Genomic DNA, 18,394 nt, shown 5'->3' on the forward strand with positions numbered 1-18,394 from the left:
GTATTAGTCTGTGTTTACTGGGCTATTTAACATCAAAGTAAAGTAAAAGGGGAGAGGGCCAATTAATTTGCAGCTGCTCATCAAATTTTAATATGCCTTTCACTGACAGAGCCTTTCAGTTCTGACCCTCTTCCCCTTGTGTGGCCCAAGCAGCCCTTTTTGAACAGTCTCCTGCCCAGAGACCACTCCAGTATTTATATCTCCTAAATACGCTGCACACAGTCATGGGCCAGCTCCTGCCACTAAGCCTTGAGGGGCCATTTCAGAGTGAGTTACAAGTCTTCTTTATATGACTGCATAGTTATTTCAAACTGCCAAATGCCTGAGTTATTATGCCCCAGAGTACGTTTACTGCAGAATTATGAAATGATCAGATATTTACTGCAACAGAATGCTATCCTCCTCACATGTCAAAGAAGAGTTGGTCATCTTTTGTGGAAGTTCAGCACTTGCAAATGGTCAGGAATGATCAGCTGATACTTCAATGAAAATGATGCTTTAGAAGCGGTTTCCTGAACAGGTAATTTATTTGCAGGATCAGATTGGTCTGTTTGTGTTGAGGGAAGGTGACAACCCTGCTCCACACATGAAAATAATTCCTGAACAGAGTCAATCATGGAACTTCCAGTTGCTTGAAGAAGGGGGAACGGGAATTTACAGCAATATGAAGAGCAGTAATTTTTTCTGTTGCTCATTTCATGACAACACTGATTTTTACTGTATGCAAAGACAGAGAATTCTTAAACTGGGGATTCTCAAGCCATTCACATGGCATTAGGTAGCCACTTTGAGTGCCCTTCAGGGAAACAGAGTATGGCAGTGGTTCTCACATATTTAGCACTGGAACCCACTTTTTAGAATGAAAATCTATCAGAATCCACCAGAAGTGATGTCATGACCAGAAGTGAAATCATCAAGCAGGAAAATTTTTAACAATCTTAGGCAGCAATCCTACCCACACTTACCCAGGAGTAAGTTCTATTTACTATAATTGTTAAAAAAAAATATACACAGGTCTGTAACATTTCCCCAAATGCAATCACATACCATGGTAGCATCAAGTCTAACATATTAAAAATAAAATATTGAAATGCATGGGGTCCCACCTGACATCGGCTTGTGACCCACCCAAACTTGTGCTGACCCACAGTTTGAGAAACACTGGAGTAGGGTATAAATACAGTAAGTGAATGAATGAATGAATGAATGAAAGCTGTTCATTGGAAAGGGAAGCAGGAAAGAACAGACTAATAACCCAATCCTATGTTCCCCAACTTTCACTGGCGGAACACGTACCAGCTAATTGCAGGTGGCTGGACATGCTCAGAAGATTCTGTTCGCCAGCGCAATGTGAGTGACAGCAGCAACTGTTACCCTGCACATGCCCAATCTTGTCTGATCTTGGAAGCTAAGCAGGGTCAGGCCTGGTTAGTACTTGGATGGGAGACCGCCTGGGAATACCAGGTGCTGTAGGCTTATACCATAGTCTTTCGAGACTGAAGGTTGCCAACTATGTGAGTGACAGTGGAGTGGACTGAGGGAGGAATGAGGCAGGAGGGGGAAGAAAGGGGGAGTTTCTGGGTGATGAGGTGAAGGAGATGGAACGGGGGAATCCCTAGCAGCCTACCCAGCTCTACCCAATCTCTATACTTGCGGTTGGGCACTTCCTTTACCATCTGCATTTAACCACACTTATGAAGGGGTTCTCTGAATGGTTTGCTATGAGGGCAAGTTTGGAGTTTGCAATCAATGACCAAAGATTCCTCCAGATAGAATTCCAGCATCTGCAAGAGCAAATTGCAGCATATGGCTATCACACTATTCAGACGACCTATTTGCCCCACAAACATAATACATTTGGGCACTTGGAAAAGAGGGAGAGACCAAGTCCAAGCAGAGCAGTTGTATGAATGTCCTCCAAGTTGTTGCTGGTACTCCACTTGCCCCACATTCACGAGACACAAAGAGCAGCCATGCCTTGGTCCTGAAGCTCTTTTAAATGTGCCGTGCATTAGTGCTGCCTTTTACATCAATGCTCACTGAAACCTTCATTAAAATTTGAAATTAAAATGTAACAATCCAAGTGGGAGGGGAAGACGCCCTTTCCACCTGACATTCACATCGTTTCTCCACATTTGCATTCTCAGGATTTTAATTAACTTTACAAACCAAGCACAACAGTGCGCTGTAGTGTGCTGGAGTTGGGGGTGGGGACCACACTTGCTGGCCAAAAGGACGCTTGTCGTTAGCCACCCGCTTGTTGAAATCCCCTATATGGTGTCAGTGCTGACAAGCCCGAGTTTCCTGTGCCACTTCCCCATGTTTTATTAAGTACCAGGATCTGCTGAGCCTTGTAGCTGGCATTGCTTCCTTCTGACACACCAGCTGAATTCCCAGAGCTGCCTCAGACACTCTCTGGCTGTATGCATTACACGGTATTTTTAGAAACCCTGCGTGCCATCTTCTGTCAAGTGTCTCTCAGGATTTTACACTGTCGTTCACACATCAAACATATCCTGTTGTTTCATGTGGGGTTTCAGTGCTGGGAGGGGGGAAGGAAAGGGGGATAACTCAGGCCACATTACATTAATGTATAAAGAGGGTAACACCATGTAAAGCAGAAAGATGCACACAAGTTAACACACATGGGGTAGAAAATATCTACTGGGACTTTTTCTTTAAAAGATGCCCCCAAAATTCAGCACTACAAAGTAACAATGGGGGGGGTGTCAGTGATTATTTGAGAGGGGGCTCCGCTCACCAAGGTTTGAAAACACAGTAAAACCAAAATACATCAAAGCCTGTGGAATTGTTGTCAGGCAGTGAAAGTAGTTACAGAAAGTTGTTGCATTTCCATGGTCAAAGATTCAGACTTACCATTTACAGCAGGGGTTTCCAAACTACGGCCCGGGGGCCACATCTGGCCCAACACAAGATTTTATATGGCCTGCGGCAACATTTTTTTTTTGTCAGAGCGTTTTCTAATGCTTGACATTTTTACTCATTACGTATATAACATTTCACAGTTTAAGCATGGCATTGTTTCTTTGTAATTGTCACTTTCCTCTTTTGTTCTGAATCTTATCATGCTGGTTACAAAATAGATCCAAGGAAAACTTATTAATGTATTTAAATTTCATTCATTTGTAAAACTGATTTTTTTAGGACCACAAAAATGTGTAAAACATACAATGTGGCCCTTGTACTGAAAAGTTTGGAGACCCATGATTTACAGCAGTAGTCCTCAAACTGTGGCTCGCGACCCACGAGCCTGTGCAACACTGCCCCGTCCCTTTAAGGGGCAAGGGGAAGGGGAAAAGCAGTGATGTGCCTCACAGGATTGTGCCATTGTAGGGGAAGGGGGCTATTTTTAGACTTTACTTACATGCTGCCAGGGTTGGGGGGTGTGGGGAGCCAGGCAAAGCACTCTGCAGTGCTCCCAGTGGCTTGTAAAAAGTGAAAGCTGTGATCGAAAGCCACTTCTGGTTTTGTAGCAAACATAACTTGAACTTTTTACAAGCCATGAGGAACCCTGCAGAGCACTCCACGGAGCTCCCCACAGCCCCCTGGACCCTGGTAGTACATGCTTAGTCTCAAAATAGTCCCTCTTCCCCTGCACGGCATGGTCCTGGGGATTGTGTCACTGCCTTTTCCTGCCCCACAAAGACTTTTCTTAGATTTACTTCTGAGAAGTTTGAGCACTGGTGATTTACAGTAATGGTAAAGCAGGAAAACAAATAAACCATGGCCACAAACCAGAACTCACACAGGATCCTGACTCCAACATCTGCTTGCTGAAGAAAAAAAAAAAACCTGTCAGAACCAACCAGCATCATAGTATCTTGAATGCCCTTAGGAGTCAGGCATTAGACACTTTGGCCAATGCCTAATGTCAGAGCAAAAGGCATTGAGACTCTTTTTACCTGTTGTTGTCCCTGCCTTGTTTGCTGTCAACATAACCTTATGGGGTTCTACCTACGATGTCACAGGTTGCCCAAGTATCCTTTCAGTTCATGGCCAGTGGGAACTCAAAAAATGGGGAGCGGGAGAAAGACAGAATGGCAAAAGGAAGGAGCTTGGCTTGCTTTAAAGGAGGAGAGGAGTTGACAATAACCCAATTCCTCCTCCAGTAGGCAACCTCCCTGGGCTCAGTAACCTGATTCCCTTTCAAGCAAGAGTCACAGGAGACTGAGCCCTCATCATCAGCTATCTGTAGGGCTGAAAGTGGCCCCACTAGTGTAGCTAGAAGGGGGGCGGCACACTAAGTTTTGCAGGGAGCCTCCCTGCAGCGTGCTCCCCTCCCCTTTGGAGCCATGTGGGTGGCGGGGGGGGGAGAATGGAGGTGAATGGCTCCCATGGGGAGGGGGAGGAGCCGCTTGCACACTGCAGGGAGGCTCCCTGCAAAACTTAGTGCACCGCCCCCTCTAGCTATGCTACTGAGTGGCCCATCTGTCTGCATGTGAAACACAAGCCCTTTTACAGGCATGCAGCTTCCTACACAGGCTCCCTGCTTTTCCTGTCCCTCAAACCCTGGATCAAGTGTCTCCATTGTCATGGCAATGGAAACACTGATCTGATGGGCATTAAGCTGATCTTATGGTCTCCGGATGGCTGTCACGATGCAACAGGCCTGTGGGGAGCATGTGTGAGTGTTGGATTGGCCTGAAGGAAGCCATGGTACCCCTGTGAGACTGGGGCATTCTCAAACACTATTTTCTTACTTTGGGTATAGAAGAAACCCAAGTAAGCAATGGTAGAAACAGCACCAATCTAGCATGAACGTGTATCAAAGTAGGGGAGATAAACCAATTTTTGACAGAGCACATTTAATCCCTTTCCAAGACTGAAAATGCATAAGCAGAAGGACGCTTAAAAAAACCAGGCCTGAACTTTTTCCCTGTACCTGTGAATACCTTTCAATGCCTATACCAGACAGAAGGATTCAATGGAACAACATGGCAGATGGTAGCTTCTATGGTTGGCCTTGAGCCAACAGAGTTAAATGTGACGGCACCCCTGAGATGTGTATATAACCAGACTGCAGACCTCAGTGTGATGAGTCATTCTAAGATATTACAACACATTCACTGATTCTAAGAACTTCAAACAGGCAACAAAAATTGTGGCACAAAACAACAAACCTTCAAACAAAGCAAATCCTAAAATTTCAAGCACCTGTGAAGGCTCTCTAAGACTTTCTGGAAAAACTGGCACTCAGCCATCAGGTTGATGAAGCTGAACTCTGAACCACACCTCAAGCATTCTATAGTCTCTTAAAGCCTGCCATGTTATCCATCCATCTCTTGTCCTTAGCTTGAAAAGCTAGAGCTGCTGGCCCATTACTGATGGACCAAGGAACTGGGTCATAGTGTGGAAGAGAAACACAGAACTGCAAAAGGTGATGCACAAGGATATCTCCCCTGAACCAGGCACTCCCCTAAATGGCCTGAACTCACACACAGTCTTCAAGAAATGTAGCCTGATGCTGGTTACCAAAGAGAGCAGGATGGTTTGCTCAGCTTTAATCCTCCAAGCTACCAATGTTCTTCTGATATAGCTCTCCCTCCAGCAGTGGCATTGTTAGGGAAGTGCAGGGGTGTGTGTACCGCACCGGGTGACACACTTGGGGAGGGTAACACTACTACTAGCCAAAATTGCGAAATCTAGGTAGTTTAGAATACTTAATATCATCCTGTTATATATCATGGTGTTTCATGGGGGTGAGACCAAAAGAGAGGAGCTGGAAATTTCTTAACCAGGCAAAGTGGAAGTCCCATCTACCAGATGGGTAGACCTAGGCTTCAGAGATTTTTCCAGCCGTTGCAGCCCTCCTCTACTCTGTTTTGCCCCCTTCCCACCCCTGTTCTGCCCACCCTTGTCACTGTCCTCTCCCTGCCCTGCACTGGACGATACTAACCTTAGTGACTCCAAGCAAGGACACAGGGTTAGACATGGAATGGGATGCAAAGCACCCCAACGCTGTCTTCCTGCACCCCCTTGTTAACCTTAGCATAGTCAATGGCCTCCCAGCCTTGAGATGACCAGGTAAAAATGGGGTCCTCATGCCCTGATAGATCCTTCAGTCCTCCACTGCTGATTGCTTTCCAAAGGTCACACAACCCAAGTAACAGACGCACAGCTTGCCAACATGTTTTCGCCTCCTTCCAAAGTATGGGTACAATCCCATTCCTCCCCATGGCACCACACTGGGAGCTGCAGATAAAGGACTGGCATTTCAAACCCACATAAGCTACCCTGCGTTGGTTAAAAGAAGGGTGGGTTACCAATGTGACAGATAGATAAACCAAGGTTTCCACTCCATATTGAAGAAAAGCAGCCAGGAAAATCTTTCAGACTGAAGATGTTGCCGTTTTGAACACGCAAAGAGACTAAGTAGATAGAACAAAGTGAATGGAGAATGTGAGCCCTCACCATTTATGAAATGGATTTCAAATGTTCAAAGTCTGTGAAAAAAAGTGTTCCTTTGCTTTTCCCAACCTGTGTGTAAGCCAAAGTCACTCTAAAATGTGAAACCAGAGAGTGGATGGAATTGTGTGACATATTTTTGGCCACAAGAGACCACTGAGGAGTACATTATAGTGCATTGACTCCAAATAATTTTCACATGAATTCCTAAAGTGCCAGAAATGTATAATTTATTAGCGTTTAAATAAATCACAGAGACTAAGAGTGCTTTAAGATTATCAGTTTAAAAATGCACAGAATACCAAATTATAATCACCTAAAAAGGTTATCTGGCACGTTAGCCTGGTGTGTGCTCTACAGCAGGGGTCTCTAAACTTTTTGGCTGAAGGGCTGCATCAAATATCTGGCAGTGTCAAGGGCCAGAAAAAAATTAAATATAAAATTTAAATAAATTCATTAGAGATGGAACTTAGATGAATGAATAAATGAATGGACTCAACTCAAATGTCCAGGACTTCTCCAAGCATGAACACAGCCCAAGAAATAAAGCACACACTTAAATGGACCCCCTTCCCCTCACCCCACAAGCACAATTCTGGTTGTGTTTGGTCAACCGGGTCAGAGGTGCTCAGGGAATCAGAGGCTGGCTACGGGCCAGTTAGAGGCACACCGTGGGCCGCATCTGGCCCCCTGGGAGGTGTTTGGAAACCCCTGTTCTACAGCATGAGCAACACAAGATGAACAGATTTAAGCATCCAGAATGCAGAACAGGGATTTCCAAGTGGGCTTTAGGGTTCTGTGGAAGCTTGTCAGGAGCTCCTCAAGGAGACAATTAACAACTACAAGTACGTTCCCCTGAAAGACAGCTTGCCCGCCGCGAGCTGGTGGGCAATATCCCTTGCAATATGCATCCATAGGAGAACACTGGTCATGTTCTCGTCTCTTTGTTCATAAGATGTGCCAGTGAGGCCTAACAGGCCTGGCCAGGGCCCCAGGTTCACAGAGTTCATGTGCATCTTCGACATAGTGCAGGGTTCCATAGTAGATAACGAGGGACTTGTCAGTGCACAAAGGGATTCCTGTAAGCAGAAAGTGTAAAATCTCCTGCTATAGAATATGTCCAGGATACATCATTTTACTTCCTTACAGAGGAGTGCAGGAGTCCTGCAAATCTCATGTCATCTATCCAGGGCCTCTGAGAGGAATTTTAGCTGAGCAGATTGACCGAGAATGGCAACAGGATACAGGTATCTTGTTGTCTTGTGTGCTCTCAGAGGCATCTGGTGGGCCATTGTGAGATACAGGAAGCTTGACGGGATGGGCCCTTGGCCTGATCCATCAGGGTTCTTCTTATGTTCAAGAAAATGCATCTTTTTTTTAAAAGAGAGAAAACAAGCCAAAGAGTAATATTCAACTTAGTGCTTTGTTTCATCGCCTTGCCTCACATACTGCAAACATACAGCATCTGACCATTTCACACCCTGAAATATTGCACTGTTGATGTTGTTGGAAGAGCAATGATGTAAGCTGAGCCACACTCTGTGTGTGTGTGGTCTGCAAGTGTGTAAATGTTGGTCTTCGCCAGTAGGGGAAGTTTGTTTGTTAAAGTCTTGTTAGTTGTCTCTCCCTCACTGCAGTTAACCTCTAATTTCTTTTCCTGCCTTGTAGTTTTCTGCCTGTATGTAGCAATGGCTGCAGTTGTCTGTGTTCAAGTAAAGCTCTTAACTGAAGTAAGTTTTGCCATATGGGGACTGCCAGATTCTCTCAGATCTGTTAACAGATGTGGTCCCCTCCAAGTGTGAATCTGGGGCAGTTGCCCACTATTACCTTCCTCACATCCACAAGTTAAAATAAATTATGAAAAGCCAAAGGCCCAACTCAAAAAACTTGCCTACTGATGTTGAGATAATAAAAATGTCACCAGGAGGAGGATCCCATGTTATCTATGCATGCTGTGTCAAGGCTAAATGTGCCGTGTCAGCCTTTTCTGTCCATACAGTAATGTCACCACCAAAAAATTGAAACCCTCAATAACTCAAATAAATTTATGAATTTTCATTTTACGATATGGTTAAAAGAAAAGACTAGCTGAAGAAATAATGAAAACCAGTATAGGCAATGTCTAAAAATCTGAAAGATCATCATAATCCGTCTTGCTCCTGCAAAAGTACATTTAAGCGTGTGCTGAAAATAAAATAAAACAGCCAAAATATTGTAAAGTGCATCAAATTGCTCGGGGGAACATTGCTAGGTCACAAGAGATATTGCTTTTAAATATGTTTATCTGCAGATTAACATAAAGGCTGTTCTGTATGGTCTCGAGTAAATGGGATTTATTTTGTGCTTCACGCTGCTCCCAGGGGAGCAGGGCTCAAATTCAACTTGCAGATGAAGATGGATGAAGTTAAGCTTGACAGACATAAATAAAGAGGCCTGCTGGAAGTGCCTGCCTGCCTCTGCCTCTCTCTCTCTCTCTCTGTCTGGCAAATGTATGCACACCTCCTTGAAAGGAAGGTGGGCTACAAAAGGAAAGAAGCAAAACAAGCAACAAAAACCAAGCAAGTTGTATCCTAAGGCATCCTTCTGCAAATGGAAAAACTTTAGTTCCCCTTGGCATGGGGTAACCTGCCTGTGCTTTTGAAAAATTGAGTCTTGAGGATTAGGGAATCCTCTGGAGCAGACTGGCATGTGCTTTGAGGGGCTGCAACAGGAAAGAGGGATCAGATAAAATCTTCCTCTTCCTCTTGTGGACTTTCTTTTATAATACAATCTAATAAGAACAAGCATATTTATGCAATGCTTTTCCTGAATGCCCAGAAAAATTAACCTAATCAGCCCAGTAATCTGTATAGTAATTCACAGACATTGACAATATTGTATGTTAGTATTATTCCATCGACAACAATTACAGACAGGCGCCAAGAACAGTGGTTTTCAATCTTTTTCGTCTCATGACGAGGTCCTAAAATGGTCAAGGCACACCATCGGTTTTTTTGACAATTGACAAGGCACACCATGGTGGGGGGCTCACATCCCCCAATGGCCCTACTAATAAATGACCTTCCCCAAACTTCCGTGGCACACTTGCAGACCATTCGTGGCACATCAGTGTGCCACGGCACAGTGGTTGAAAATGGCTGGCTTCGAGACACAAGACCTAAATTGTTTGGATAATCAGGTTGTGCGAAAACTTGAGCACACAATCCCTGCTGCACTGGATGAACAAACTTTTCCAAGCAGAATTAGAATAATGGGAATTCTACTGTCAAATATACAGGAATGTGCGTATACTAACCGATTTCCCACTGAAGCAAATGAACAAACATTTCGCAGCTACCACGTGTGCATAGCCCTACATGGTTGCCATGTTCACTACTGATGAAGAGACATACATATGACTTGTAGAAGAGGTATTTTGGGAAGGAGATTCTAGCTAGCCCATCAAATGTTAAGTAGAACCGTCTTTAAAATATTGGAGTTTTCTTCTTTAAAGAGATTGCAGGCTAAAAGTTGGGGTTTTTTTCCAGTTAATTTTTATCACTAGAATTTTAAAGTGCTCCTGTGTTTTGATATGAACATAAGGTAATTAGTGTCTAAGAAGTGAGAAAAATGTAGGTATTTGCACTTAAGGAAGGATGCCTAGTGTTCTTCACGTGTCCACCCATAAAATTTTACTTCCTCTGTATTTCACATTCTCTCCTGGTGAATTGGTCCACATGGCTATTCTTCTAGAGTGGCTATTCTTCTAGAGTTTGTGTTTCCACTAATTAGCGTTTCCACGCAGTGTTTTCAGTGGTCATGCTTTTACCTTTCAGGGTCTTCCCTGCCCCCCTTCTTCACCACAGCAGCCCCCAGCTGATGTGGCATAGTACCTAAGAGACTGAACTGTGAATGAGGAACTCCTTGGTTCGAAGCTCGCCTTGCCTAGGGTTGTCAATCCTCCAGCATTGGTCCAGAGTCTCCAGGAATCAGCATCAGTCTCCAAACCACAACTATACACAATCCTGGAGATTTTCACAGGGCCTCCTTGGTTTAATGACATTACATCATGCTGGGGAAAAAAAAATCTCCTAACATAATAGCATAAGAAGAGCCCTGCTGGGTCAGGCCAAAGGCCCAACTAGCCCAGCTTCCTGTATCTCACAGTGGCCCGCCAGATGCCTCAGGGAGCACACAAGACAACAGGAACTTGCATCCTGTACTCCCTTGCACTTGGCATTCGGAAGAACCGGTTGGCAGCTGCAGGATCATGCACCTCTCGCCTCTCTCAGGGAGCTGTTGAGGGAGTGCACCATCAGTCCTTGTGCTCCTGCAGCTGCCGGCTGGCTTTGCCATGCCATCTGAGGCCCCATTTGCCTTCATGCTGCCCAAGATCATGCTGGAGCTTGTGTGAGAACCAGCCCTGGAAGAAATTGGTGAACCCCAGAAGTGATTGAGGCACAGGCACAGCCCAGAAGGGGTGGGGGCAGCCTATGGCTGCATATACCCCCTCAGAACAACTCTTCCCTCTAGTCCATTTGTGTGTATGGGTTCTGGGTGAAATAATTTATTGTGCCAGACAGGCATTCAGATGTTTTGCCATGTAAAGCTGGTGCTTCTGGTAGCAACTTTTATAATGGCAGCCAAACATGGCGGAGTAGGTGAGGGGGTGGGATGGGAAGACCAGGTAGTCTCCACCTCTCCACATGGAAAGGAGGAGGCGGCAGAAGTGTTATCGGAGCAATGGCTGGGGACAGAAGGCAAGTTTACACGTGAATTTGCAGAGTGAGGGGTGAGGAAGTGGCCTGAAGCAGGTGGCTATCCATGGCCTGAAGTTGGTGGACATCAACTGGCAGGTCTGGTAGAAGCTGGTGGATGTGAGTGGACAGAAGCTGGTGGCAGTCTGCTTCCAAAAGCCATGTGCGGATATGTCGCCTGAGTCATGATGAAGGGGGTGGATGTTAGCAGATGAAAACTGATGGAAATCTGCGCCCTGAAGCCTACTGGTGGGAGCCGCTGGATATCTGCGGATTGAAACTGGGGAGTGTGTGTGTGAATGGAGGGCGAAAGGGAGAGTGAATGGTGATTGGTTTGATGCTCCAGCATCGCCAACTTTGTGTGATTGTACTGTGTGTGTGTGTGTGTGTGTGGTAGTGAATGTGGTCGTGGTGAATGGTGCTTTGCCCTTAGACTTAGGCAGAGGTCGACTTCCAGACATTGTGTGCGGATGGGATGGATGAAAGGAATAACTGGTGGATATTCATGGATAGAAGCTGGTGGAAGTTGGCAAGCGGAAACCAGGAATAATGCTCGTAGGCAGAAGCCAGTAGATGTGCCTGGGTGATGCTTGTGGATGATCACAACCCGCCCCCCCCCTTTTCCTATGTCTTCCTTCCAGGGATGTCAGAAGTTTGCTGCTCAAGAGTATCCGGATTTCCTGCTTGCTGTGCCTGCCTCGTCTAGTCTCAGCCACTGATGACAACGATGAGCCACTCTGGCGTTCTCTTCCTACTCCTTCACGCCCCAGGCCCAGAAGGTTTTACAGTCTCCTCACATATCTTTGGCAACTTGATCACTGCAGAAATGCTTTCTGTTGTTGTGAGAAACACAGAAAAGATTCACCGTCTACTCTTTAGCTAGTTTTAGATTATTCCAAAACACTGCTTGTGCTGGGTGGCTGGGCGGGCAGGGTTGATAGGTGTCTCTTAGGAACAAACAATGAATCTGAATAACAGCATCCTCTGGGGCTATTCCTGACTTGGGGGCAGGGGCAAAGGAAGCTTTTTCCTGAACAAAAAAATACACACATAGTGCAAATAAAACTCTAAGGAAAATTAAAAATGCACCAAAGTGCCTCAAAGTAATACGTTTTCCTAATGGGCAGAAACAGTCTGTAAATGCTTGTACAAATATAGGGTTGCCACTTTTCATATCAGAAAATGCTGGCTCTTCAACTGAATACCTCTGAGCATGTGCAAATCACTTTTGCCTCCTGCCCGAGTTGGCAATCCTTGCCTCTGCCATTAACTCACTAAGCGAACTCACCAAGCCATTTCCTCTCAGACTCAGCTCCCCACTTGCAATATGGAAATAATATTTACTTGCCTGACAGGGTTGTAAAGATTACAAGGTAACATGCATGAAGTGCTTGGTTCACTATGCATAGCATAGCACAAAAGTACTATGCAAACGTTAAATGTCATTTACTCCAGTTCTCAGTTGAAGTAATATCTTCACAAAACAAACAACCTTCTTGACTTTGTTTCTTTATTGGTTCCATTCTTCTCCAGACTGATACCAACCATCATAACATCTCTCTTCCCCAAGCCAATCAGAAGTCTGGTCGGCAACCTTCAGTCTCGAAAAACTATGGTGTAAGCCTACAGCACCTGGTATTCTGAGGCAGTCTCCCATCCAAGTACTAACCAGGCCTGACCCTGCTTAGCTTCCAAGATCAGGCATGTGCAGGGTCACAGTGTGACACCAATCAGAAGTCTAGAGAAAAATCAAACTACTACTTTTCTTCTTTTGCAATTTCTTCTTGACTATTTTTAATAACAGACTGTTCCACTTTGCCTGCCCTTCCCCACACCTGAAATGGCATTCCTGATGTGTGTTCAATCATACTTCCACACATAGAAGACTTTGCACCTGGAGCAGTTACCCTTTCACATGAAGGCGGTGCTTGCTTCTCTCAGTGGAAAGGAACCAAGGATGGGAAATTCATCAGGAAGGTTCTCAATAAATTAAGAAGTACATTTATTTGTTCAATATTTTTAAGTTTAAACACAGAAGGTGATCACAAACTGGGGATGCGATTAGCATGCTTTCTGTGCCAGTAACTTCCACTGCCAGATCTGTATGGTAAAGTTTGCGCTACATTGATACGGAATTTTCAACCAACTTCTCTACATTATAAAATTCTGCCTGTATTCACATGGGGGGAAGTATTCTAGGTGGTCCAATTAGCTCCCATCTTCTTGAAACAACAGGAAAAAATATATATGCTAGCAGCATGTCTTTTGTTGATAAATGTATGTGAAGGATTCTTTGATGCTCCAATCTAGACTATTTTGTAATTATGTTTAACATTTCTCCCTAGGGGTGAAAAAAGCAACACATCATGGCTGCTCAGACACTTTGCTTTTGTTCAATTTAGCTATGAATGTCGTAAGTCACCTGTGAATGTTTTAGGATAGCAAGAACACAGAAGGAGTGAAAAGGCAACCACAGGAAAAACCAGTATCTTGATTTGGGGGGCAAAGCCCAACATTGCTTGAACGCACCATTGTTGTTGACAACTAATTACAGGTGTTCATCTTTCTCTGAAAGGTTTCAGTTCAACTGAAGTACAAAGGGTAGATAGACCCAGACCTAAAACAAAATGCCCAACTTTCAACTATTATTTTATTGGGGGGGTCAGTGGGAGAGTGTAGAACCAGGCATGGTCAATAAAATAAAATAAAAACCACCCTGAAACAGTCACTTCTGCCTCTCTCTTTTTTTTTCCTTTGACAGCATGGCTCTAACAATCTGAGGGGGGGGGGAATCAAGTGGAAAGTAGATTCTTTGAATTGTTCACAAGACAAAAATCAGATTAAAAAATGCTCCTAAGTATCTGTAACTGTCAAAGTGATTCAAATTAATGTTGTGTATATACATCTATGGGGAGAAATGGTTTTGTGATACAAAATCACAACCTGCAATGTTGGCCCATTAGATAGTTTTTCAGCAGTCTCCAAATGAGAAACTGCTGTGTCCCAAAAAAGCACTCCCTGTCCCAAGCGGCACATACTGTTCTGCCGCGGTGCTGAGTTTCTTTCAAGCTGATCTGGGCACTGGGATGCAGAGCGGTAGGAGCCACTTATAGAGGGCTTTTTCCAAACCCCGGTTCTGGTCTGTGGGCCAGGGTTTGGAGATCCCTAGATTAGAAGAACAATCTACACTTCAGAGTAACTACTTATTAAGACGAACCAAAAAGTGATAAGGTATCAAACACCGAAATTTTGAATCCTGTTGGCTTCTTCATGTAAGCAAAGGAGGCAAGGGTGAGTATAGAGAGGACATATTGTAGGTTCCCCAGCATCCTGCAGTTTATAAAAGATAGAGTTTTATACAAGTTTATAAAACGAGTTTAGAAGGTTATATGCAGAATCAAATCACCCTCTGAAAGGTGTAAGATGGTATTAATACAGACAGAGGGTACTTAGACAAGGGAAAGAAAATATCAAACTCATTAACTCAGGTTGAAAACCTATATGCTCTCACCTGGCAGTCTCATTGAACACAGCATAACTTACTTCAGCGAAGACATGCGTAGGATTGTGCTGCCAGTCCAGTTTCCTGCGCAGATTTGAAATACACAGTAACCCTTGATTTGCAACACTGAATGCACTTGGAAAGTTAGGTCTGAAGCCTGTTTGAACGGCATAACCAAGTTTCTTAGGATTCTTCTTCAGGCAGGAAGTTCAGAAGAAGTGTTTGGTATTATCTGAAGACTTGCTTATTTGCACATCAACAGAATAAGATTTGCAGACAATAAGATTAAATTCCTTCTTCATGGTTTGCATCCAATATTTTGCTCTAGCAAGCTCTGATACATTTGCAGTCTCATTGAGCTTAGTATTGGTTGTGAAAACTTCAGCAGGAGTAACCATTGGGGTTTGTTTTATAAAAATGTTTGCCTCCTGCTTGTCAAAAGGTGTCAAAATCACCATTGGGGGTGATTTGTAAAAACCCTTTTCAAGCTATTGCAAACCTGTTAATCCACTAATGCAGTATTTCTCAAACTGTGGGTCAGGACCCACTAGGTGGGTCACGAGCCAATTTCATGTGGGTCTTGTTCATTTCAATATTTTATTTTTAATATTAGACTTGGTGCTACCATGGTATGTGACTGCATTTGGAGAAATGTTACAAATCTATACTTCTAACAGGTTATTAAGTATGTTCTTTAACAATGATAGTCAATGGGCCTTACACCTGGGTAAGTGTGGATAGGATTGCAACCTAGAATTGGTAAAAATTTTCCTGATTGATGATGCCACTTCTGGCCATGACATCCCTTTCAGGGTAATGACATCACTTCCAGTGGGTCCTGACAGATTGTCATTCTAAAAAGTGCTAAAATGTTTGAAAACCACTGCACTAATGTGCCAGGGAAAAGGAGACATGCATCTTTGTTGGTGAGGCAACCAAGCTATGTTTCCTTGCTTTATTGCACAAAACGAATGAGAATGTACCTCTGGATTCGCATCCAAATGCAGACAGTGCATTTGCACTACATTACTTTCAATGGTATGGGTAAATCAAGCACAGTGCAGGACAATGAACCAAGTCAGGCAGAGTTTTGATTGTCTCAGTCACTACCCTTATATCACAATCACTACCTGATTGGCTAGTAAATAAAGAATCACATTGTAAATTGTTTTAAAGTTGAAAAAAACTGGAAAAAAGGTTGGAAAAAACAACATCCAACAACAAGCAGCTGAGAAACAATTGTGATGAACACATGTGAAAGCCACACAAGAGTGACAAAGGTTTCGGCTGATATTTTCAGTTCCTCAATATGACAATATTCTGCCATGCAAATTAATTCTCTTGAAAATTTGGCGCCACACTAGTACAGCCAGAAATGAAGCACCTGCCAATCTAGGAATTCAGATGGAAGCATAAATACATAGTTTATGGTTCTATCCTAATCAAGTTTCCAGTGCTGATGCAGCCCTGAGGTAAGGGAACAAGCATTCCCTTACCTTAAGGAGGCCTCTGTGTCTGCCCCCCCTCACCACAGGGTACACAACTGGTACATAACCTATTGGCACAGCTGCATAAGTGCTGAAAAGTTGGGTAGGATTGGGCCCTATTAGGAATTCATAGCACCACATTTTAGGGAGGGCAACAGCTTTATCCTTAATTAAATCCATTAAACTGAAAGATAGTTCTTCTAAGCTTCAATGAGTTTTTACACTAGAGAAACTTTGCATGGGAAGTTAGAGCAGACAAATTCAGATATTTGCATGGAAAACTGTGCCCTCCACAGGATAATTCTGGTAGCTGCAAGGTAATTTCGTAGCATCTCAGCCTTCCAACAGTTTATACAGTGAACCCAGAAACTCCATCAATTGGGCTACAAGCTTCAGGAATGTTATGACAAACATCTCAACCTAGTTCCAAAAAGAACTAGGCCACAAAGGCAGCTGTGGTTGGGCTTCACTGGTAAAACCAAAACACAGTTTATGGAACCACATCTTCATACTGTGGGTAAACTGGAAGAATGCTTGATATCACCATGCAACTGCAGTTGCATTGAATGTTATACCAAGGTGCTAAAATCTTATCCAAATCTAACTCAAGGATTTCTTACAAAACTCCAGAGCACTGAAAAGAAGGCCCACTGAATCCAAAGTAGCACTGCAACCATAAATATAAATTCTTTTACAGTTGTTGGCAACCTTCAGTATATGCAGAATGGTTAGTTTTTATAGACATGAACTGCACAAACTGAATTTTTCACTAACACGCAACACACTCTTATGAGATTCACAAGACTCCAATTTAAAAAAGCTATGTCCAAGCAACTGATGCAAGTAGAGGCATGCAACATGTAGGGGTGCTTCCCCCAACCCCTAAGAGGAATATTGCTGTTCAATCAATCCAGAACATGAAACTTGTAGCATTGTTTGGGATTTATGACACAGATTCATGGACGAAGGAGGGAAAAACTCATTTCATACAGTAGGCCAAATAGCACTCAAGGTGCCTGCTGAGGGTCAGAAGTAACATTATTAAGCAGGAAGTGATGTAATTAAGCAGGTGATGACCAGAAAGATATTCTCACATAGAAACTCATTCACTGCAAATGAACCTATTTTCAAACCTAATTACCACATGGGCCACCCTTTCAGCTGCAGTGCTTCTGCTGCAGGATCACATTGCAGTTCAGCCGTGAGGTGGTCAGTGAAGCAATGCCTCAGCAGAAGTGATGCTGCTGAAAGGGCAGACTGCATGACAATTGGGCTCTCCCAGCACCTTGGCCACATCTCCCTCTTACTCCTCTTGGCCTGCCCTTCCCCCCATAGCGTTCCTTACCCCCTGAAGTCTCCTTGTCTCTCCCTCCCAGAGCCTCATCAGAAGTGCAAATGCAGCTCTTGGAGATCTCAATTATCATGGGGGTAGATAAAGAGCTTCTGGGGGGCTTATCCATCCCAGGGGCCTTTTAGCTGACACTCCTGGACTAAGTGTTTTGTTGCTACATAGCTGTGGAGGCAAGGAAGTTTGCTGAAAAGTGACAGAGGTATGCATTTTCCAGTCCTTCCCTCCTGAAACCTTCCCATTATCGGACAAGGAAGGGAGGTTTTCTAATCTTAAAAAACTTATCTTCTCTGCCTTAATAATCACTTACAGGAGTTAAGAAGCACAGGCAGACCAACTTAAAAAAATTAACAAACATATCCAATGTTTCTCCTATTTTTGAGCTTCTCTAACCCCAGGAGTAGCTGTGATGCCCCAAAGTACTAAAGGCAGCTAAGACATCTTCATATGGCAAGCCTGGCCCTCTTGCATCCAGCACCATTATAAAAGGGCCACATAGCATCCCAAAGTAGTACTATTTGTATTCACTGCCTTCATGGCTGAAGCTTCCCAACAAGAGGATGCTGGCCAAACCTCTAATTACTATGGGAGGGAGGGGGACTTCTGGAACATTTGTTGAGCTCCATCTTCATCGGATTGGGACCATTCTGATATCCTTGCATTCTCCTGCTCCCGGCCTTCGATAAGAGCTGAAGCATATTTGCCTACTCACAAGTAAACACCAACATGCAGCTCAGTTCCATTTCCCACAGGGCTCAATACATTTTCCTCCTTAGCTATAAGCTTGTCAGTTCCAGAACCCACTAAAAATCAGGACCCTGAGCCACAGTTTGGGAAAAACTGCTATATTACTTCAATATAGATTCTCAGCATTTGAGTATACAGTGATTACTTA

General features: G+C 43.9%; 1 pseudogene; it reads left to right on the top strand.

Annotated features, from left to right (window-relative positions):
* Positions 1-1,356: 1,356 nt before the first annotated feature.
* Positions 1,357-1,476, top strand: LOC136643111 (5S ribosomal RNA; annotated as a pseudogene).
* Positions 1,477-18,394: the final 16,918 nt, after the last annotated feature.

Source organism: Tiliqua scincoides, chromosome 2, assembly GCF_035046505.1.
Source record: "Tiliqua scincoides isolate rTilSci1 chromosome 2, rTilSci1.hap2, whole genome shotgun sequence".
Classification (NCBI taxonomy): domain Eukaryota; kingdom Metazoa; phylum Chordata; class Lepidosauria; order Squamata; family Scincidae; genus Tiliqua; species Tiliqua scincoides.